Source organism: Phoca vitulina, unplaced genomic scaffold (assembly GCF_004348235.1).
Source record: "Phoca vitulina isolate PV1807 unplaced genomic scaffold, GSC_HSeal_1.0 scaffold7, whole genome shotgun sequence".
NCBI classification, from domain to species: Eukaryota; Metazoa; Chordata; class Mammalia; order Carnivora; family Phocidae; genus Phoca; species Phoca vitulina.
In genome coordinates, this window is record NW_022589710.1 from 23,503,565 (window position 1) to 23,524,529 (window position 20,965).

Below are 20,965 nucleotides of genomic sequence, written 5' to 3' on the forward strand. Positions count from 1 at the left end.
CCCAGCATCATATATTCAAATGACTATTCTTTACTCACTGAATTGTCTTGACATACTTGTCAAAAATCAATTCACCATAAAAGTAAGGGTTCATTCCTGGGCTCTGAGTCCTCCAAATTTCTTCTTCTTTTTCAAGATTAGTTTGGCTGTTCCAGGTTGCTTGTATTTCCATATGACTTTTCAGATCAGCCTATCAATTTCTGCTATAAAGGCAGCTGGGTTTATAAATAAATAAATAAATAAATAAATAAATAAATAGTATTTCTATCTTTATAATACTTTTCCAATCAATGAACATAGGATGTCATCCTATTTATTTAGGTTTTCTTTAATTTCTTTTAATGATGTTTTATGGTTTTATGTATACAGATTTAATACTTATTTTGTCTAATTTATTACTAATCATTTTATTCTTTTTGATGCTACTGTAAATGGAATTGCTTTCTCAATTTCATTTTTGGGTTGTTTGTTGCTTGTGAATACATAGAAAAACAATTCATTTGTGTATATTGTTCTTATATCCTGCAATCTTGCTGAACTCACTATTAGTGCTAAATTGTGTATGTGTGTGTGTGTGTGTGTGTGTGTGTGTGTGTGTGTATTCCTTGGAATTTTCTATACATAAGATTATGTCATCTATGTCATCTGCAAATAGAGATGGTTTTACTTCTTCCCTTCCAATCTGCAAGTCTTTTATTTCTTTTACTTGCATAACTGACCTGGCTAGAACCTCCAGTACAACATGGAATACACATGGTGAGAGTGGACATCCTCGACTCATTCCTGATCTTAGGGGGAAAGCTTTTAGTTTTTCACCATTGACTATGATGTTATCTGTGGGTTTTTCATAGATCCCTCTAAAAGACTAAGGAAATTTCCTTCTATTCCTAGTTTATTGAGTGTTTTCATCATGAACAAGTGTTGGATTTTGTCAAATTTTCTGTATCTACCAAGATGCTATACTGGGTTTTTTTGTCCTTTATTCTACTAATATATGACATTAGTTGATTTTCCCTTTTTACAGTTTTATTGAGGTACAATTGACATACAAAAACTGAATGTATTTAATGTATACAATTTGTTGAGGCTGGATATATGCATGTACCTATGACACCATCACCACAATCAAGGTAATAAACTTACCCACCCTTCTGTCCCTTTGTTTTTTGTTTTCTGGGGTTCATTGTTTTTGTTTTGGGAGGTTGCTATTATTGTTTGTGGTAACAAACTTAACATGACATCTACTCCCTTAATAAATTTTTAAGTGCACAATACCACATTGTTAACTAGAGGCACTACATTGTATAGTATATCTCTAGAACTTACTCATCTTGTAACTATAACTTTATTCCCAGTAAACAACTTCCGGTTTCCCTCTGCCCCCATTGCCTGGAAACTACTATTCTATCTTCTGATTCTGTAAGTTTGAATATTTTGAAAACCTCATATAAGTGTATGTACTTGCAGTCTTTTGTGACTGAATTGATTTCACTTAGCATAATGTTTTCTAGGTCCATTCATGTTGTTGTAAATGATGATATTTCATTTTTTAAGGCTGAACAACGTTTCATTATATATTTTACACTTTTTTAGTTTTTTAGAGACCTTCCTGCCATTTTCCACAGAGGCTCCACCATTTTACATTCCCATCAATGGTGTATAAGGGTTTCAATTTCACCACAACCTTCCAACACTTGTTCTCTTTGGGTTTTGTTTTTTGTTTTTTTTTTTCATAATAGCCATCCTAACATGTGCGAGGTGGTATCTCATAGTTCTGATTTCCATTTCCCTGATGATTAGTAATGTTGAGCACCTTTTCATATACCTGTTGACCATATGTGTATCTTTGGAGAAGTGTCTATTCAAGTCCTTTGCCTTTGAGCTTATTTGTGGTTTTTTGTTTTTGTTTTTGTTTTGCTACTGACTTGTAGGAGTTTCTTATATATTTTGGAAATTAACTCCGCATGAGATACATAGTTTGCAAATATTTTCCTCATTTCACAGGTTGCCTCTTCACACTATTGTTTCCTTTGATTCATTTTCATACATTAAACAACTTTGCAATCCTGGGATAAGTCCCAGTTGGTCATGGTACAGTATCCTTTTTATATGTTATTGAATTTGGTTTGCTGGTATTTTGTTGATTTTTACATTTTATTGATAAGGAATATTGATCTGTTTTCTTTTTTTTATGTCTTTGATTTTGGTCACAAGGTAACACTGACTTTATAGCATGAGTTGGGAAGTGATCCTCTTCTATTTATTTTTTTGGAAGATTGTGAAGAATTTGTATTAATTCTTCTTTAACATTCATAGACTTCACCAGGGAAAACTTCTGGGTCTTATTAAGACATATTTTATGGCCTAACATATGGTCGATGTGGAAATGTTCCCAGGCACTTGAGAAGAATTTGTATTCTGCTATTTTGGGGTGGAGTGTTGTGTAGATGTCTATTTTAGGTCTAGTTGGTTTATAAATAGTGTTGTTGAAGTCTTCCTCAGAAACAGTTTCCAATGGCTCCTTTTTTCCTGTGAATAGGCCATAGTATCTGTTTCTTGTGTGTCTCATAATTTTTTGTTGAGAACTGGACATTTTAAATAATATAATGTGGCAACTCTGAAAATAAGATCCTCCACCCCACAACACACACACACACACACACACACACACACACACACACAGGGAGTTTTGTGTTTTCTGCTTGTTATTGTTATTGCTGCTGATATCTGTTTAGTGATTTCCCTGGACTATAAATTCTGTAAAGCCTGTATTCTTTGTCACGTGCAGCTACTGAAGTCTCTGCTCAGTTAGCTTAGTGGTCAGCTAAGGATTGAATAGAAATTTCATTGAATGCTTTGAACCAATAAGTCTCCCAGCCTTTGCAGAGGGGCCTGAGTGTGTGTTGGGGCATGACTTCAACATTCTGGCAGTCTGAAATCTACCTCAGCCTTTACTTCCTGCTTGTGCAGAGGGTCAAGGTCAGCCAGGGGTGAGAAATTAGGATATTCCCACATCTTTTCTGGGCACCACACAGCCCTGCACATATGCATAGCCTTCTATAACCCCAGGAATATGTCAGAGCTTTCCCAAACCCCCCTATACATCTCACTCCCCATATTTTACTATTAACTTTTTTGTCCAGCCTCTTGTTTACCCCAACTGGCATTATTATCTCAGGCAGCTGGGCGTTAAACAATTGCTGCTGATTATTTTGTTTTTGACAAACATCCTAGAGAAAGGATTTTTTCCACTAAATGAGCTCAAAGTTAAATCAAATAGAGACAACTTCTATGAAGGGGTCTTTTACAAGGAGCTGCCAGACAAGTCAAATACTGACAATTCTCTGGAGATGGGCTTTTATTCTTCCTCTTCAGTGCACTAGGCTGCATTTCCCTAACTACCATGCTTGTAATGCTGCTGGTTTTCAAGGCTACTGCAGAGCTTGGAAAGGGGATGGGAATAGAACAAGTCAAAATGCCTCAGAGCTTGCTGTTCTTACAGAGATCCAGCCATTTTTCCTAAATAAATGGCCCTCATATTGTTGCAAGCCTTTGGTTCATTTTCAGAGTTCTAAAAATGTTGACTTTCACAACTGCTGCCAGTGCTCTTGCTGCTTCTATGGAAGAGATTTTTGGAGGTCTTACTACACCATTCCCAAAGTGCTTCTCTCTAACAGCCTTTTCAAATAGTGGTGTTTGAAATGATATAGCTCAAATAACTCTCAAAACTCAATAATAAAAAAAATCTCATTTCTAAAAATGGGAAAAAATTTGAACAAACAGTCCATCAGGAAAGATATCTGGAGGGCAAAAAAAGTGCATAAAAAGATACTCAACATCTTTAAGTCATTAGGGAAATACAAATTTAAGCCACAATGAAATACAACTACATACCTACTACAATATCTAAAATTTTAAAAGAAAGGAAGAAAAAGACTGACAATGCTAAGCGCTGGTGAGGATGCAGAGCACCTGGAACACTCATACATTACTGGCAGTCGTGCAGAATGGTACAGTCACTGTGGAAAAGTTTGGCAGTGTCTTATAAAGTTAAAAATACCATTAGCATGCAATCCAGCAATCCTACTCCTAAGTTTTTACGCAAAGAAAATAAAAATATATGTCCATATGAAAACTTATATGTCAATGTTTTTAACAGCTTTATTCATGATCACCAAAAAAAACTGGAAACAACCCAACATCTATCAACTGGTGAGTAAAGTAAAAAAGAACAAGCTACTGAAACATACCATGATGTGGATAAATCTCCAATGCACTGAACTATGAAAAGAAGCCAGACTAAGAAAGTTACATGCTGGATGATCCCCTTTACATGACATTTCAGAAAAAAACAAAACCATATTACAAGAAAATTAGTTAGTGGTTGCCAGGAGCTGGGGTTGCAAGAGAGGCGTGGTTACAAAGACACATGAGGGAACATTTTGGGGTGAGGGAAAGGTTCAATATGGAAGTTACCTGACTATGTGCACTTATTGATATTCATAGAACCACACACCTGAAGGAGGTAAATATTTCTGTACTTGATCTGTACTTAATCTGCACTTGACCTAAAAGACAAAAAGAATCCTCCCTGCTCTAAACATCATTTTTCTTGGTTAAATTAGTTTTATTTTAGACTACTCTCTACCAGTAGCCAATTTCTAGAAATTAGTTGCTTAACAGACTATCTAGAGTTACAATTTATCCTTCATGAAGCATCTAACAATGTCATTACGTCTTGAGTTGTTTGTTCACATAAAATGTGTAAGAGAATTTGATAGGAGAGGAGAAAGAAATTAATTTGACAACATAGCTAGCTAAAGGTATAACAGCATTTTTATAATAAAAAAAGATAAAAATAACATAATGTTGATCAATAGCTGATAGGCTAAGCGGTAGTACAAAACTATATAATAGAATATTACATAGCAATTTAAATAATTATGTAATTGTAGCTCAATATTTATTAACATGAAAAGGTATCTATAGTACTTTGCTAGGGTAAAAACAAATTACTAAACTGTATCTTAGTATGATTTTGTTTGGGAAATGCTTGGAAAAATACCCCCCAAAATGTAGATGCTGGGTATCTCTTAGTGAAGTGACTATAGGTAGTTTGAATTCTCCTCTTGGTTCATGATGGACATGTGCATGATAACCCTACCACTTGTCTCAAGAGCCGTTAGCCTGAGTCTGGAATGTCTGGGTAACTGACCCAAGCTTGGTTTGCAGCTCTCAGTTCAGGAAAACCAGAAGTTCAGGCTGTGAGGGCCTAGGGAGCTCGAGGATAATAAATGAGCATTGTGTTCAAGCCTAAGTGTGCTTTACTGAACCACACACAGGAGACCTTCTGTATATATAATTTTTTCCTTCTGTATATTTTTTAACATGAGTGCAGGTGAGATTTACTTGGCTCAGATGAGTGGTCCCAGTTCACAACCAAAGTACTCAGCAGAATTGCTCCATCCTCAGGTATAAAAGTCTGGGCATGGAAGAAAGCACTGAGCTTCCAGAAGTTTTCATGTAACCAATAGTTGTTTGAACTTCTCATCCACAATAGTGTGCCTGCTGGGGAGGTCCTTTGTAGGTGACCTGAATGATGTTGCTATGCCCTCTTTCTAGAACTTCTAGATAAATAAACCTTGTTGGATTTATCCAAATGTGATCTGTGTCTGGTCAATCTGAACCTACTACAATTGACATTTATTAATTCAGTTAGTTTCCATTTGTAAAAAAAAAAAAAGAAGAAGAAGAAGAAGAAAAGGAAACCTATTTAGTGAATCCATAACATCATTCAAAACAAATAAAGTGAAAAGGACAACCTGCTGGTTATAAGTCAGAATGTCCTCATGAAATTAAAATTGACACTTCTCTTTGAATGATGGATTCTGTGCCTCAAGCTTATTACCTGTCTAGTATAATTCATTGTATTTTTCTACTATAGAATTGATTAACTTATACAAAATTTGCTTAACAAAAAACTTCCACTGTATAAAACAATCTCTGGAGAAAATGTTTTTTAAAATAATATCCTTTCTAAGACATCCTAAAAGCTAAGTATAATCTAAAAAGCAGATGTGGAAGACCTGTTGTAAAATAAACAACCAAAAACTATTGAAAGGACTACAATAAATCAGCTGAGAAAGGGCAGGAATCTGAGTTAGAGAAACTACTTACATCCACACCCAGAGCCGTCATGGTAGGATGGAAGTTATCTTCCTTTTTAGTGTCTGCTTACACAGTGAGTCTTGGGAGGAAAACACACAAACATCCACATAAAAACACATGCACTAAAACAAACACACAAAACCAAATTACAGATGCCTATCCAATTACATTTCCTAGTGGAACTGAAGAGTAATCAACTCTAATCAAATAATTAAGAACATAGGATGTAAAACATGCCAAATTTGTCTTGATCTCAGATCCAGCACCTTTTAAAGTGCAGACACGATTACTGCCTCATTTACATATTGTGAGTCATATTCCAACTGAACACAAGTCTGGAAAACTGGGTGGTTACTGCACTGAAGTTTAAGTGCATGCCGTGTTTAAAGAGGCAACACAGGGAGACCATCCTTCCACATAACCTAGTACTTGAGAAGAGTCTTGTCTCAGACAATCAACAGAATAACCTGGAGCTTTTATTTGCCTAGCATTCATTATACCAAACACTATTAGCCATCATACATCCCAGATTTCAAGACATGTCTGGTTTTCCACGTTCCACGATTACATGCCTTGTCATGCTTTTTAGACTGAAAAATGTAGTCTTCCTAATGATAGCATTAAAGAGAGGGGCTGTGGGGAAGACCAGAACAGTACAAGCTGGGAGAGAAGTAAAATGGAAGTGATCCAGTGCCTAGAAGCTCAAAGGAGCAAAATCAAGTTAGCTTCATTGTAGTCAAGGCTTCAGAACATACATGGAACTTTCTCTAGCAGAACTGAAAGTTGTAGATCTAAGTATCTTAACAACTGTAGATAGATATTAGAAGATTGAAAAGCATGCTTGTAGTATTCATGCTACAGAAATCATCAAGAGCAGCAGTGTCCAAACTTTGATCATGTATCCATCCCCTTGGGAAAAAAATTTTGAGTATTCACTTCCAATATGTGTATATTTATTTATTTATAAATATATACATGTACTACTGTCCTTTAATACTATTATTTGGCATAATATGTACTTTGGATGAGATTGATCATTAACAATGGCCTATTTTTTAAACTGTGGTTTCAAACTGTGATTGTTTCTTGATATGACAGATAAAGAGTTAAAATTAAGACTAGGAGCGTCAACTGCAGTTTCTTGGTAGTTCCCTGGTATCACTAGTTTATCTCCAATCCAAAATTCTTTGCTTAGAATCTTTTTAAGCCACTTGCTCACTTTGTGAGAGTTCTTATTTGCATCTAATTAATCCATTTAATCCATAGATCCACTTAACCAGGGGCTTCTGAACTACAAAATACCACAACATGCTAGAGAGGGCATGAGAGTGAGGGCACTGAACCGTGGAACCCCAACGCCACCCATCTCATTCACTTGTGACATATGACAGGTGATATATACACTAAGGAAAGGAGCCAGTGCCAGTCTGCATATTAAATATTAGGAAAGCTTAATTTCTTTCTCACATATGTAATACATAATAAATGTGAATGGAAGTTCTAGTATTTTCTACATGAATCCTAACAGATTATCTCGTTTAACTACTCCCCTCTCCCACAATGTACACAAGAGTAACTCTCAACAGGAGACTCAAAATAACCAATATACTAATAATCAGTATTAATTGATTAATATTGAGTTCCAGGTAAGAGAACCTATATAAGTGTTATAAGGAAAGGGCAGGTCACCAGGTTACCTCAGACTAAAAAACAAGACAAATACACTCAAGTACTGAAGAACCAGCCTCTATATGATGGTATTTAATCTTTACACTTTTCCAGAACCATTCTATAGGAAACATAGTAATGGCCCTCCATGGTATTATCCTCAGTTACATCTCAATATTTCTTATTTACCTTCATTACTTTCTATTCTCCCCATTGGTGCCATTTTTTTCTTAAACAATGAATATTTTAAAAATCCATTTCTCAACTAACAGAATCCCAACTTAGTACACTTTGGGACACTCTCCAAGATCACTCTAATAGACTGTCCATCGAACTCCCCATCAACCTACCCACAAAGTCCTTGATCATCTGCTCTCATACAATGACACTGTCCAAAGTGGTCACCTATTACCATCTAATTTAGGTTCATCACAGTCCTCTGAATTTTCCCATTTCCCTCAATCCTCCATCTGTCATACTCTTCAGTCTACAAGACATCTCAGACAGGCTATTTTATTGCTTAAACAAATTCAAAAAGATGCAGAAAGCCACTCAGGCTTACTTTTACATGCCTTTCCAGTGCCCTAAGGGCATCACCACATGCCACTGGCCTCAGAAAGGATAATTTATCCCACATCACTGTCTGCACACATCATATAGTTAAGAATGCTGCCAGCATGTTGCTAACTTTGAAACACCTGAACCTGCAGTGCAATCAGTGTATTTGGGGGTTTTTCCAGCCTTATCCAGGTTTTATGGACAAATAAAAATTGTATTTGTTTGAGGTGTACAATGGGATGATTTATGTATATATTATGAAATCATTACCACAATCAAGTTGATGAACACATCCATCACCTCATGTAATTACCTTTTTTTCTATGTGGTAAGAACACTTAAGATCTATTCTGTTAGTAGATTTCAAGTATAGAATACAATATTGTTGACTATAGTCACCATGCTGTACATTAGATCACCTGAATTTATTTATCTCATAAGTGTAAATTTGTAGCATTTGACCAACCCCTACACTCCAACTCCTGGCAACCACCATTCTACTCTCCGCTTCTATGAGCTCAACATTTTCAGATTCTACATATAAGTGAGAGCATATATCAAGTATTTGTCTTGCTGTGTTTGGCTTTTTTCACTTAGCATAATGTCCTCTGAGTTCATCCATCTTGTCACAAATGACCAGATTTCCTTCTATTTTTAATAACTGAATAATAGTCCATTGTGTGTGTGTGTGTGTGTGTGTATATATATATATATATATATATATATATATATATAAAGAAATTGTGGTAGGGACGCCTCTGGCTCAGTTGATTAAGTCTCTGCCATCAGCTCAGGTCATGATCTTAGGGTCCTGGGATTGAGCCCTGCATTGGGCTCTGTGCTCAGCGGGGAGTCTGCTTCCCCATCTCCCTCTGCCCCTCCCCCTGCTTGTGCTCTCTCTCTCTCTCATATAAATAATTAAAATCTTTTTAAAAAATTTCTTTATTCACTCATCTATCATTGGACATTTAGGTTGTTTTCATATCCTAGGTATTATGAATAACACTGCAATGAACATGAGAGTACAGATATCTCTTCAAAATATCGACTGAATTTCCTTTGGATATATACCCAGAGTGGGATTGCTAGATCATATGGTTGTGGTATTTTTAACTTTCTGACAAAACTCTATATTGTTTTTCCATAATGGCTGCATCAATTTACATGTTTGTATGTGCTATGAAACCACCTCGACCACTGTCATGACTGTTACACTTCAGTCAAGCCTTCTGGAAGCTTCCTGAGGTGCTCTCCCACCCCCCAAAATTATGGATAAATAAGGCAAAACTCTATCAAAAGGCATATTTGGCTCCTGAGTAAGAAATAAAAAGCTTAACTTCCTTTAAATACCTGAAAATAACCAGTGTAAACCAAATGTCATTGTATACTACATAGAAAAAATGCTGAGTACTGCTTTTTTCCATAGGGAGTAAAAAGGTTGATTTTTAAAGTCCACCCAATATGGAGCATGAAGTAATTAAGCAATGATTTTGAGGTGTTGTCTGAGGAAGGCTTTCTGGGCTTTATAAAACATATCAGAATGCAAAATGGGACAAATCTGTTTCTGGCCCAGACTCAAGAAAGAAAACGACTCTTCTCACCAATGAAGATTTTTAATTGTCTCTCTCAGTCCCTCAGCACAGAAAACTCTTATTTTCCACAAAGAAAACAAAGACCTCAGGAAGAATCCACTCACAACATACTGAGTCTCACTGAGGCACTGTCATTAACAAGTAGTTGTTTTTTCTATTGCCTGTTTAATGGAAATAAAATCTTCTAGAGGAATCACCTGATTAATAAGTGGTTCACTACTGTTTAAGGAAAGCCCAGGACATAGTGATAAGGGTCCTGAAGCAAGAGGTAGATGGAGAGGCGGACAGCCCAGGGCATAGCACTGGAGCACAAAGAAAAGGATCTGAACAACATAGAAGAAACTGTATTTTTAAATCTATGGTTCAGAATTATCACCTCCTCTTTATGAAGAAGGAGCTGGAAATTTGTTTCAAAAACACTACCTAACCTTATACTGTGTCATATATAAATGTCTATGGTAGACTGTTTATAGATCACATTAATTCAGTCAATCTCGACAAATGTTTTATTATCTGATTTAAAGAACCCTTCCAGATAGGATGATCCACAGAGTCATATAGTGGATGAGCCTGTGCCCTATTATATTTCAAGGCTGGGCAAATCCAGTCAGGGAGAAGCCTTAATGAGCATGATCTTAGACAGGCTGAATTTCATCTAAGGGTGCTACCACTTATACTTAGAAAATAACTTGCAGCAAATAAACTGTAGGTGTAAATGGAAAACCAGTACAGAAGTATTTAACACTGAGAAAAGTCTTTTGACACTGATTCAATGCGTTGGTGACATATGACAGAGGTATGTTTATAATTCATGTTCTGGTAAAAAAAAAAATGTTCATGAAAAATGTATCTTTAAATAGCAACTGTCCTCCACCCTCAGGAAGGGGCAGGAAGAAATTTGCTTCAGATGTTATAAATTATATATTGCTCATCTTGATCTCAGTCAAACAGATCGTGTTTGCTTCAATTGAAATAAAGACATCTTTTTAAATTTAGAATCAGAGCCATTTACTTTCAGAAGAAATAAAATCAAGAAACAAACCAGATATTAACTCTCTACTAGCTACTGCAGGTCATCATTCATCTACCCTGGGACACCCTGTCAGGACAGTGGGACCAATCTTACCTGTTAGGCCACCAAGATGGTCAGTCCAAGGCTTTGGGAACCAGAAGCACAACCTCTTCTGGGACTCTCTTCTTCTCTAAGGCTTTACTTGGGTATCCTTCTCCACCAGCTACCCTCATCTACAGCAATGCTAGAGCATTCTTCACCCTACTGCACCAGCTGCAACTGAAAGCTTCAGGAAATAAAAATGCTCATTTTAAAAGAAAAGATGGAATCCATATGATTTAATGATTTAGTGATTTAATGGCTTAATGACTTAATGTTTAAATTTAATTTAATGTCTAAGGCCAGTCATAAAATTAGACTTTATAGAAAAGAGATTTTCAGTCTACACTAGTTGGATCTGTATACTAAACACTACCAAAACATACACAAGAGGATATTTGTTATAATGGGTTATGTTAAAGTGAGACACATGAGTACCTATAACTGGAAATTATTCCCAAAGAAATCTAAATTAGCAAGCCTTTCATATTGACTTATAAGCAATCTGAAAGGCATGTGTTGTCAAATCCCTACTGTCTTCTGAAAAATAGCCTTCAAGACAGTGTATGACTCAGAGGTCTCTTGGTTACAAAAGAAAAAAAAAATCAAGCCAGGTTAAGTAGACCAGCTCATGAAATCCAAAGAGATCATCTGACCAAACAGTGGGATCTGCAGGGCTATAGCCAACCAGATCAACTTGGCCACAACCTGGAATAAATTCTCTCTCTCTCTCTCTCATCTTCTGAAGCTGGCTAAATAAATATATAGGAAAAATCTCTGCAACTAGAAATTCTTGACACATTCTCTATTAAATAATTCTCAGAGAATACATTCGGATAGATAAAATCTCTCCTCATTCACTTGTTAAATATACCTATATTGATTTTCTATGCCTTCACTTTTAATTATTCATTACATACACCTCCATATATTTTTTTAATAAATTCTCCATCACTAATGATATCTAGATGGTAATACATTCCCCCCAAACTCGCTTAACACCACATAGATCTCTGAAGAAGAAATACACTACACTTCAAAGCTTTAAAATATATATGTGTGTGTGTGCATGTATATGACTTGGAACATTGTGTCTTTGAAGTATTTGAGAAATTCATAGCAAGACAAAAACTTTTACTTTTATTAAAAGAAATTCTTTTCTCTGAAGTCATTCTTATTTCCTCAAGAGTTGGGTGCTTACTGGGTATTTACCCCAAAGATACAAAAGTAGGGACACAAAAGGCTACGTGCACCCCGATGTTTATAGCAGCAATGTCCACAATAGCCAAACTGTGGAAAGAGCCAAGATGTCCATCAACAGATGAATGGATAAAGAAGATGTGGTATATATATACAATGGAATATTATGCAGCCATCAAAAGGAATGAGATCTTGCCATTTGCAACGACGTGGATGGAACTGGAGGGTATTATGCTGAGCGAAATAAGTCAAACAGAGAAAGACATGTATCATATGACCTCACTGATATGAGGAATTCTTAATCTCAGGAAACAAACTGAGGGTTGCTGGAGTGGGGGGTGGGGTGACTGGGTGATGGACACTGGGGAGGGTATGTGTTCTGGTAAGCGCTGTGAATTGTGCAAGACTGTTGAATCTCAGATCTGTACCTCTGAAACAAATAATGCAATATATGTTAAGAAAGAAAAAAAGAAGAAGAAGAATGTAGCAGGAGGGGAAGAATGAAGGGGGGGAAATCGGAGGGGGAGAAGAACCATGAGAGACGATGGACTCTGAAAAACAAACTGAGGGTTCTAGAGGGGAGGGGGGTGGGAGGATGGGTTAGCCTGGTGATGGGTATTGAGGAGGGCATGTTCTGCCTGGAGCACTGGGTGTTATGCACAAACAATGAATCATGGAACACTATATCTAAAACTAATGATGTAATGTATGGGGATTAACATAACAATAAAAAAATTAAAAATAAAATAAAAAATAAAAATAAATTAAAAAAAAAGAGTTGGGTGCTACTTACCTACTGACACTTCAACCCACAAAAAAGTCACTATAGGGTTCCTTCTCTAGCCTGGCATGTGGAACAGGATGGCCCATGAATCCTGTACGGGTGCTGCTAAGCCCTAAATACCCATGTGTCATTTATTTTCTGGACATCCCGGTAACAAGTGGGATGTGTTGCATGGGGCTTGCAAGAGCGCTGTTTGGCTGGAGCTTCACACTGTGACAACCCAGACGGGCCAGTGAGTCTGGGACATAACAAGAAAAACCAATAAGCTGAAGCACTGACCTGTGCCTCATTCGTGCTCTGCTCAGAGGATACGGACAATAAGACTCCTTGGGGAGACAGCCCACCCAGCCAAAACAAAACCCACAAAGTTAAAAAAAAAAAAAAAAAAAAAAACTCAAACATTTTTCATAGACATATGACACAGAGACCCAGGGGACCTCTACAGGAGGCTCTTCTACATCATTTGGAGTTCAGAAGCCACACTAACCATAGTCCACTCTGATGGCCTCAGGCTGACAATAGTCATGGAAAGGAGACAGCTTCATTATGCCCTGGATGGTGATCTCATGAAGAGTGAAAAAACCGGGCAATTAGTAGGGAGTTAGGATGACTTTTTCTGAACATGATCAGAGTTAAAATGCAAACATTAACGGTGAACCTAATCGGAAATTCCTGGACATGAACATAAAGCCAGGTGAAACGCAGATAATTGTAGGAGGGTTTACTTCTCTCATGCAATGCCTCCCACCCCAGGCAGAGCCAGTGCAGGACTGCACGTGATGTCCAGCACTGAGAGGCTAATGAGTCCAAGTATAAATTCCTTGAAGACAGAAGCCAAAGAATTTCTTTCTGATTTTGTAAATGGTATAAAGCATCTATAGTGTGGTGGCTAATTAAATGTGTCAACTCGGCTGGGCTAAGGGACACCCAGATAGCTGGTGAAACATTATTTCTGGGTGTATCCGTGAGGGTGTTTCTGGAAGAGATTAACATTTGAATAGGTAAAGATCACCCTCATGGAAGTGGGTGGGCATCATCCAATCTGTTGAGGGCCTAAATAGAACAAAATGGAAGAGGAGGGGAAAATTTGCTCTCTTCGCTTGAGATGGAACATCCATGGTTCTCAGGTCTTCAGATTCAGAATAGGACTTACACCATCGGCTCCCTTGGTTCTGAGGCCTCTGGAATCAGATTGAATTATAACACCAGTTTTCCCCAGCTTGCAAACAGAAGGTTCTCAGCCTCCAGAATCACGTGAGCCAATTCTTATAATAAATGTCCTCATATATATCTATATATCTACATATATTGGTTCTGTTTCTCTGGAGAACCCCGGCTAATATATGTAGTGTTCAAATATATTAAATAACACCGAGCTAATAACTGAAAAACTGCTTTTTCCCTGCAATGTTCAAATTAAGTCAATTCACTGGACTGCTTCATTATGAAAAAAAAAAAAAGGCAAATAATCAGAATAGATTATTAGCATAAATGCAGCAAAGGCAAAAACTATATGATGGGTTTAATATATTTAAAAGCATCCCGACAAAGATTTTTTTTTCACATTTTTAAAGTGAAAATGAAAGAGATATTTCTAAATAACTCCTTTTAAAATCTAAGCAACAGGGAGGAAGAGGAGGAGGGGGAGTGATCATTATCAGATGACAAAACCATTCCTACATGGCTAAGTCAAACTCAGAGGAAGAGGTGTTTTCAAGGACAAACACCACTCTTTTTTCTCACTCACATACCAATTACGTAGTTTTTAGACTTGTGAATAGAGAGATCCCTTGACAAGTGGGCACTATCAATGCACCAAGGGCAAATTTTCCCCACGGTCACTGTTAAGGGGACTGCCAATTACAGATCTTTCTCAGGCACCCTTGTGACCGCAAAGAAATTAGCAACTGAGTGGGGAGGTGCAAGACAGGGAGATTGATGACCCCACAAGCCTAGTAGCCAAGCACACTGGAAAGGCAAAGAATGAGGTTGCAGTATGAACAATGCAAAAAGTTTTAAAATGGAGGCTTTTAACATTTTAATATAAGGGAGTTTAAAAGCTTTGATGTTCAATTTCAGTTCAAAGTTATACTCTATAACAGCACTGACAGAAATAGAATGCAAGCCACACATGTAATTTAAATTTTCTAGAAGCCACATTTTAAGAGGCAAAAAGAAACAGATTAAATTAATTTTAATATTACATCTTATTTAACCCAATATGCCCAACGTATTATCATTTAAATACGCAGCAAATAGAAAAAATACTAATGAGGTATTTTACATTGTTTTCATACAAAGTCTTTGAAATCCAGTTTGTATTTTACATTTACAGTACATCTCAATTTGGGCTAGTCACATGTCAAGGGCTCAATGGCCACATATGCTGGTGGCTACTATGTTAGAAACTATAGCTCTACGGGCACCCTAGGAATATTCATTCACCCATTCATTTAACTAATATATAATGAGTGCCTACTCTTTTCCAAACACTGTGCAAGGCATTAGGGATACAGCAGTGAAAAGAAATAATACGTCTCTGCTCTTGTCATCTTGGCAGGACTATAGATATTAAGCAAATAATTATCCAAATGTTTATAAAGTGTGATAAAGGAAATGTATAAAGTACTGCAAGAGTATATAATCATGTGGGCCTAACAGTGAGGAAGGAGCAGTCAAAGGAATATTCATGAAGAAAGGGACATCTAATCTGAGATTGGAAGGCTGAATAAAAGTTGATCAAGCTTGGGGGCTAGAAGAAGGGAGAGGTGGGGAGAAGAGTGGTCCAGGAACACTTGAGAACCTCAGGGGGACAAAAAAATAAATAAAAGAAAGCCCACAAGCTGAGAGCATAATGCATAAGGGAGAGAATAGAAAAAATGAGATCAAAGAGGTAAACAGAAATCAAGCCCAATCAAGAATATGAGCTTTTGTAATAACAGCAAATGGCAGCTTGGAGATAATGTTAGAGAGAGGTGTGATATGATCAGATTGCATGTTGAGAAGATAAATCTGGCTGTCAAAAGGAAAACGTATTTGAGGTTATATAGAGTGAATGTTTGGAGACCATGTAGGAGGCTTCAGCAGCAGCCCAGGAGAAAGATGGTGCTGGTTCAAAATTAGGATGGTGGAAAGAGATGTAAGAAATATCTGGGATGTAGATTCAGTGGGATCTGATATCAATGACTCAGTTGGATGTGAGTAATGAGGGAGAGGGATGCCAACTAGGTTTCTGACATGAGCAACCAGGTAAATGGTAAAGCCATTTGATAAGCTGGGGATATCATGAAAGAGCAAGTTTGGGGTACAAGAACATGAGCTCTATTTTGAACATGTTCATTTTGAGGTACCTACAGCATATCCAAGAAGGACCATCATTTAGACAGAAACATGGACCTGGACTTGGAGAGAGGTGGCAGCCCAAAGTCTAACTTTAAGATTCATTGGCAGAAAAATCTAAAGCCACAGGAACAGATGAAATCACCCAGTGCCCAAATGTCAAGTGGAAAGAACAGATGGCTAAGTCTTGAGAGTCTTTATCATGTAAAAATTAAGTAGAGAAAAAAGATCCCAGGATGGCTGATAAGTGGCCAGGGAAGTTAGGGGACAAAAATACCCAAGAATGACAGGACAGGGAAGCCAAGAAGAGTGTTTTCTAGGAAGAAGGAGTGAATGGTAAATATGTGGAAAGCTCTTAAAAAGTCCAGTAAGAAATAAGAATTGTCCATTGGACTTTTCACAAGACAACCTTGTAAGAACAGTTTAAACGGAGTGGTGGGGGCAACTGGATCTGGAAGTGGAAACAGTACATATGAATACCTCTGACAATCTGGTTATAACAGGAAGGTGAGAGACAGGCTGTAACATCACCTCTGTCCTCCATTCTCTGTTAGCCTGCTTCTGTCAATGTCTGACCCACCATAGAATCAGCTCTGACATACACATACTTAGAGCTACACATGAAAGGTCTGTAGCTAAAGCCAAGCAAACATAATACCCACAGTGGGGAAGGAGACTAAATATTAAATGATAAATGGCTGTTTATCATCAAAAGATGCTTCCTCTTGAGGAACTCCCAAGTGAAAAACAATTGGCACTGTGGTCAAAAGATTTTCCTAAAACATCCTTCTGCTGCTAAGGAACTTCCAGTCTACACAACTCCACCCAGGTGAGTCTACTCCCGGCCTGTGGTGATATGCATTACTCCCTGTTTTCCTACCTTCAGAACCACGGGAGAGAAAAATGTCCATGGGCAGCCCACAGGAGGCACAGATGATGGAGAAAGAGAGATGGAATAAAATAATTACCACATTTGAGAACCAAAGAGCAACCTGTCAATTCACTTCTAAGATTCTTAGCAGATTGTCTGTGGTCAGAAAAGCTATAGTTTTCATGGATTTCAAAACTTCAAAAGACAGCATGGTGAAAGAAAGAAGCTGGCTCTCAGATCTGCCCAGATTTAAACCCTGCTGTTCTTATTTAGAGCTTGGGCAAATCACTTCCACAGGCTGAGCCTCAGTTTCTTTATCCAACAAAGGGGGGGGGTGAATAATATCTCCCTTAGTTTTGTAGGAAAATTAAACTCCAGGACAATGTTTAGGATGAAAAGTGCTCAATGGACTATCTGGCATTTAATAGTTAAGATAGCTAATAAATGTTCATTTCTTCCCACAAGAGGCTTTTGATCCTTTGGACTCTTTGATCAAAATGCCCTTTAAATGTGCATTAAATGGGAGCAACTCCGTGGCTCAGTCAGTTAAGCATCTGGCTCTTGATTTCAGCTCAAGTCATGATCTCAGGATCTTGGGATCAAGCCCTGTGTCAGGCTCCATGCTCAGCGGGGAGTCTGCTTGTCCCTCTCCCTCTGCACCTCCTCCTTCTCTCTCTCTCTCTCAAATAAATTAATAAAATCTTTAAGTGTGCATTAAATGGCAAGAATAGGACATGTGTGCTGCGCTTAACATCTCAGCAAAAAATCTATGTGAAAATTAGAAGACGTGCAATAACAAAATAAGTTAATATGTCAACATGTTCTGAAGAACTTAGGGAAATCCTGAAATCACACCAGTGGTTATTAACTGACAGATGGGTAAATAAAACACACAGCCCATGACACTATCATTTCAGTCTTTCCAGAAAAGAATGAGGTACCGTACCCTCTATTATAGGTCCCTCCCCACACAAAGAGATTTCGCCATTAATATCCTTCTTCACACAAGAAAAACCAACATGATTTTCCCACTCCTGCATGCCTACCTCAGAACCACAGTTAAATGACTGATTAAAGAAAAAAGTATTTAACAGTATAGGAAATATTTTTTTATTTTATTCATTCAGGTTTAGAGATTAGTGGGCCTATATTCTATTTCCTTATCCACTATCCATACATTCCTTCCTTATCCATTATCCTAGATTTTAAACTTCAGATCATTCTAAATATCAAGGTCACCTGGAATGTCCGAAAGAAATCTCTCAGATCTTTAGAGGAGGCATTTACTAAGGCAATGCTCATCCTCCTTGTTCTCCGTGTACACAAGTCAGTGAGAGTCACTGAGCTTATCCAAGATCTTGAAACCCTTTCACCCTCCCCCTGTGAATGAGAATGACATTGTTTCAGAGTTCAATGCTCATCAAATCTAATGTAATTTTTTTGAGAATAAATCAGTTAGTAGCTCAATATACTTTACGGATTACCTTTGACTCTCCTCCCAACCAATCATACTCAGAACGAAGAGCAAGGAGGGACGTGCCCTTCTGAAGGGCACTTTTGTCATGATCCACACCGGTTCGAAATCCTGATGATGACGACTGAATTAAGAATGAATTCTCACATGTTGAAGTCAAGGTTCCTCACCATCTGGCCCACCTCACCTTCCACGTCTGCCTCATAGAAACTTTACAATCTTGTTGACTTTAGCTACTAGCCATTACTTAAAATACCCATCACTCTCTTGCATCTTGTACTTTATAAATGCTGCCACGTTTGTCTGGCCTGGCTTTCTGCCACCTCCACCTATTCAAGGCCCAGTTCAAATGCCCCCTTCTCCATGAAGTTTCCAGATCCACACAGCCAGAAATGAGTCCTCTCTCCACTGAACAGCCACAGCTACTCAGACTCTACCCACCTCATGGTGCTTTGCACATACCGAATTTAATTATCCTTATGCGGAGATATAATCCATCTGTCCTATCGGCCTATACGTTTCTTAATAACAAAATTATGCTTAAATGTTAAAATAATTCTTAACAAATAAGAAGTGTACAAATAATAAGTGTTCAAATACATAATAATTTTTGTTTAAAAAGTCTTAGCAAATGTTCTACATCACTAATCACATATTTCTCCATTTCCAATTTGCCTAACAATCAAGGACTATGCAAAATGATGGGCAAAGCCAAGGTCCTTTTAACTAGTTTCCAAACTTCACACCATTTACCACTTACTTCCAGTCATCAGAACGTTTTCATTATACTATATAATGATTCAAGATTGCAATGGAAATTCATTTTTAAGCCTATAGGCTAGTCCTTTAGGTCTTGACATTTCTACTGTGACAATACAATAAACATTTTCATCATATGAGAAAACATCCTTCCTCCTATGTACCAGATACAGAAATCACAGAGCCCATTACCTGCTACCTGCCATCTCATCAGAAAGACAGAGTTCATTATTAGGATGGTGGCTGCTTTCTGTGACCCTATTTAAAGAAGAGCTCCTGAAAACCCACTCACTGAAGAGGGCAGGATTTTAATAACTTGAAGACTGGCACAGTTTATAATCATTCCTCAGTTTGAACCTATGTCACATTCACCGTGTAAGAGATTTTTCTTCCTGTGTAAGACATTTTCCTCCATCACTTTTGAAGATTACTAAACAAAATGCTCTCCTTGTGCATCACTTTTTGAGGGGTTTGATAATTTTAAGAGAGGAAAGGACTCTGCACCTCTCTCTAGAAGAACTGAAGCCAGTCAGATCATTTCCCAGGACTTTTCTGATAGATCACCTTTCACATCAGAGGCAGAGCCCCAACTGGCTTGTGTAAAAGCAAATGATATGCAGAGGGAGACAGCTTGGGCCTGTACTAAGGAGTTTTGCTGTGGAAAAATGCAGCTGCTTTTGCTGGACAGATTCTAGGGAAAGGGGGCCAACCTCTCAAGAAGTCAAAGTTCACAAACAGCAGGTTGATTTTCAGTGAAATCCTACAATTTGGAAAATCTGTGTTTCCAATGGAAAAAAAAAAAAAAAAGATGGCAGACTGAAAAGACTAGGTCCTTAAAAAGACATAAAATATAGACAAAGCATAAGTAGCTTTCAGGTTCAAACTTTAATGCTGTTTTGAAGCCAAGGTGATTATGTTTACAGTAAAGCAGCATCCACACGGCTGTGTTCTAACAGCCCCACTTACCGATGCCAAAGCTGCAAAGCCACACAGGGTAAAGTCAAACCGCTGGAAAGAAGGCACACTGCACAGCCATGATTGTGTCCCCTCTTCCCTGCCACTTTTCAGGACGAGACCCTCCAAGCAGGACAATTTAAAGTGTTGCAAAACACCGCTACCTCCTTTGAACTCTTTCGCTGTTCCATTATTCTTCAATTAATTGAAAGAGGGCAGAGTTTGCACAGGCTTTTGTGCCCCCCACCTCTAGGAAAATTCACAGAGCTTGACCAGAATGCAATGTTGCTGCCTAAATGATAAAGGGATAATTCTAATTGAATTTAAAAGAGTAAGCCGTTAGGGGACTGAGCACCTCAGGGCTTACCCGCAAGAGCTAAGGCCTTTTATTACTAGACTTATATATTCCCATACTACCCAGATCAAAAGTGAACGAAAGTCATTTCCACATAATGACTCTCTGGTAGCCTATGGATAATGAGTTTGT